At 39.8% G+C, this 4348-nt stretch overlaps 1 protein-coding gene across 1 annotated transcript in view; it reads left to right on the forward strand.

The window, feature by feature from the left end:
* Window positions 1–4348, forward strand: part of LOC121812753 — a 9978-nt gene that overhangs the window by 2499 nt on the left and 3131 nt on the right. The gene's annotated exons all lie outside the window — the stretch shown is intronic.

A 4348-nucleotide genomic window follows, 5' to 3' on the forward strand; every position in this document is an offset into this window, starting at 1 on the left:
GTGTGTCCTCACAAGTGACTGTTGGTTCTCACAAGTATAGCAGAATGCAGATTTCGGTCCTCACAAAGATAGCTAGACAGGAACACACACATATTATATCAAACAAACACAGATTGGCTAGCTGCCTGCTTGTTGGCCTGACAGCCTTACAGTAGACCCTGTGAGATGTCAGGTTGACCCAGAGGCTGGAGGGCAGTTTGAATTTGATTAATGAGTTGCTAATGTAATTAATGCCAGCACAGTCCTGTGGGACTGAATCAATTTAACTTTGGTCGGCCATCCGTTACCATCAACTTCAGATGATTTGTTGAAAGGAAAAAGAAAACAAAATCGCTAACACAGAAAGACAGAATTATTCACACTAACATTCACACCTGTGGACACTTTATAATCATCAGTTAATCTAACCCCACTGTGTGTGACAGATAGAAGGGGAACAATACAGTCAGACCGAGTGCAAATGAATGGAGCAAAGTGACCCTTCATAAAATATTCATGTCCAGAAACCCGGAGTTCCCCACATCCTAATGGCTCCATTTATTGGTGGAAAATAGAAGCTCAATAATTTGCCTACATGTCTGTGACCTGACATCATTAATTAACCTCCTACAGGCTTTGTTCAGCCTTTGACACATATATGTCATTTGTATAAATCCCCAGTGAGTTTGACATTTAAGTTAAACAGTCTTCTATTTAAACAAAAAGAAATGACCGTACCCAACAGCAGCATGACATAAATAATGAGAAAAGGTGTTACTTCATTAATCAGTGTCTGTACTGTCCAGCTTCAACATATCAACAAATGATCAAATATCACATCATCAAACCAAATTTAAGCTGCAGAGTTCTACTGTTGACTTAAAACTGTTAAACACATCAGTGAGCCTCACAGGGTGAACATACATCTAATGCATGTTGATTGTCATGTTCACATAGAAATTTTATAATATTTTGGTCAGATTACAACTACCAAGCTGCGTGCATGTTGCAGCTCGACTACTTGCGCTGTCAGCAACCTGCTAAATTGCGCTGCTGTTCAGAAACTGGCACACTTTAGTAGATCGCCTGCATGACTCCTACTTTACTTTGTCACTTTAATTTATTCTACTCAGTAAACCAGTTCTCTAATTCTTCCTGTTTGACCACTGTTCAATACAAATATAGTGATCACTGGTTGTGGGAAACTATTCACTTCTTTTTAAATATATTTGTGATGATGTCTGTGATCCACCCCTCCGCTGACTGTTTTTGGGTATGACACAGTGAAAGTAGTTTAATATGATAATATGATGATGATATTATGATGATCCTCAGAGGATATGATCTTTACAGTATCAAACCAGTTTATAAACCAGTATGTATCCATTTTTTTCAGTACGACTGGGCGAGGAGCCATACTTGGACTGATCACGTGCACTCGTGCGGCTCAATACATAATGAACTCCCAGTTGGAGCTCAGCCAGCAGCGAGCGCATGGAGCTCTTTATTGCTCTCATTCATTCTCTGTGGGTAACTGTCCTCTCTCTGGTTAATGATTCTCTGTCGCATTTACACTATTCATGTCTCGGTGTATTCCCCCTTTTCTCTCTCACTCCCCACCCTCTGCAATGTCATGAATAGATTTCTATGACCCTCATTCGTAGACTATTTGCCCCCTCCTCCCTCTATCCTTCAATCCTCCATCACCATTTGCCCCACTGCCCGAAATATCTGTCAGCTGCTGGCCAAATAAAAGACGGGGAGAAAAGAAAAAAGGAAAGACTGTGTTGTCAACATCCCATGTCAGGAAGAATGGAAGCATTCTGCTCTATTGCCCTCCCATATAAAAAGGATAGCGAAAAGAATGGGGGACAGTACATAGACCGAATAGCAGCAACATGGGCCTAGATTTCCTTGTCTGTAGTTTTATTATGAATTTAGTAGCTTCTTCTATTCAACAGAATTTAAAATAGAAGATATGGATGCTATTCTACAATCTTCTTTGAGCAAACAAGCAAGGGGAAGAACAACTTCCTTTTAAACAAGAAGAGTAATCCAGCAGAAACAAGCAGGGCTGTCATTGGTCACCACCACTTCAAGGGGTGAAAAGAAACAAGACAAAACGGAGAGATGAAGAACAGCTAACAGGACAAAACTCGAACTATAGGCGGGTGTAGACAAGTTAATAACATGCAATCATGACATATAAACAAATCAGAGTAAAACAAGGGCAGCCTGAGCCTAGAGCAGAATCAGGGTCACCTGATCCAAAACTAATTATAAGCTAGATAGAAATACTACATTCCTAAACACATAAATGAACAAAGAGACAGACAGACTGGCAGACACAAACATTTCTCGTATCGTTATACTTATACATCTACTGTTAATTTCATATAACACCAGTCAAAGTGCAGTATGGTTTGGTCTGTGTGTGTGAGAGATGTGTCCGCATTCAGGACGGCACATAATTCTGTGATTAGCCTTTATATGAGCAATGGCTGGGACTGGGATTACAGACTGAGGTGGGCTTACTAGAGCACTTAAAAAAACGAACTTATGGGATCTTCTTAACTGGACAGATTGCACTGTATGGCATGTGCTGCTGACAGCACATAATCCTGCAAAACACTATAATCTGTGAAACACTGGCAGAACACACACTCATCTCTCACAGACAGAGTGAAATATGAGGCCCAGGCTGTGGACATGACATTACATTTCTTCAGCTACTGACAAATTAAGCGCTAAAAAAACTGCATTAAATGCAACGAGTTTTGGTCAGAAATTTGTCATTACTGCTTAGATGTCAAAGACATGATGCAAACATTCTAAGGCCGGGACAAAAAAATCCTGCTGGCTGTGAAACCATGACCATGTATTAAATATTTGTGGAGAAAAACATAATGGGGAGCACCACTTTAAATCAAAACCCGCATCGGATTTCACCTTCAAATTAACTGGTAATCCTAAATGTCTGCATACTTTGACTTTTATTAATAGACCATTATCCTCAATAAATAACAAAGTCTAATATTTATGTGTCACTTAAATATTAAATGAGTTCTCTTCAACTGTTGTTTAGAATTTTATCTTTTTAGCCATGTAGCACAGGACACATGCATGTGTACCACGTAGCTACTTCATCATATAAATACTATGATATAGTAGCTCAGTACGAGACCAAGGGAGGAATCAGTCTTCAGTTTCAACCCTTCTCTCCTTGTCATCACAGCAGTGGATTCTTGTCCTTTTTGGGAAGGCTGAGCAGACTAAACCTTCCCAATAAAGTATAGTTGGTTTCAAGAAATGACACATTTGGTTAAGAGAACTACACAAGAGAAGAAAAATAACATAAGAGGTGACCTCATATGTGGGATTCCTAATTATTCTTAAAAGCTTTAAGACTCACTTGGACTTCCTAACAATTGGGATAACTGGCATGTACCATTCTGTCTGCGCAGTGAAAATACTAGTACAATCCTCAGCACTGTCAGAGGTTCTGTGCACACATGACAGCTGATCCAGAATGTGTCAATGCCATCTAATCTAGCAGTTTGCTCTCAACTGGTTAAACACACATTCTGTGCGTCTGTGAGTATGCATGCGTGCGGGGATGGGGGAGGTGGGATTCACTATGGTCTGGCATGCAGGCAAAATCCAATATGGCATTGGCTGGGATAGAGACAAGGATAGACTAAGAGATTGGAAGTGAGAGAGACCTTAATCAGCCTGGCATGTCATGAACTGACACACACACACACACACACACACACACACACACACACACACACACACACACACACAGTTAGAACCAGGTCAAGCATACCCAAACGTGACCAGTGAGATGAGATCAGCAACTCATGCAGCTACTGCAGCCTAAATTACAGTTTCCCATTTATGTGTAATAATGCCACGTTAGCTCAAACGGAGCTGTCTTTCAGTTTGTCTCTATTACTGCTGTCCGTCTGTCCTCCTCACCAGAAGACAGAGGAAACCAAATCCATATCCTATAATGCAAATGGCATGTGTGTATACATAAGAAAAAAGCAGAGCACATAGCTAGTGTTTGCTGAAGCATTAAAGTTTGGCCTGAAGCTTTGTAGGACCAGAAAGCTCATTCACACCAATACCCCTCTGTTTAACCCCACTATGTACAATAGCAGTCCATAAGTCTACTATTCCATGGCAACGTGATCATTCAAAATAATACAAATATTAGTGCATCTAAAAATATTTATAAAAGAAAAAAAGCTTGAAAAACTTAAACTTTCATTTTAGAAAAATGAAATTTTTAAAATTAATTTCATTTTTAAAAATTGGAAATCATTCGATCCCTATACAACCGTTGCAAGAGCTTGGTTCGCAT

Source organism: Haplochromis burtoni, unplaced genomic scaffold, assembly GCF_018398535.1.
Source record: "Haplochromis burtoni strain Fernald_Lab_line unplaced genomic scaffold, NCSU_Asbu1 Contig_786, whole genome shotgun sequence".
Lineage (NCBI taxonomy): Eukaryota > Metazoa > Chordata > Actinopteri > Cichliformes > Cichlidae > Haplochromis > Haplochromis burtoni.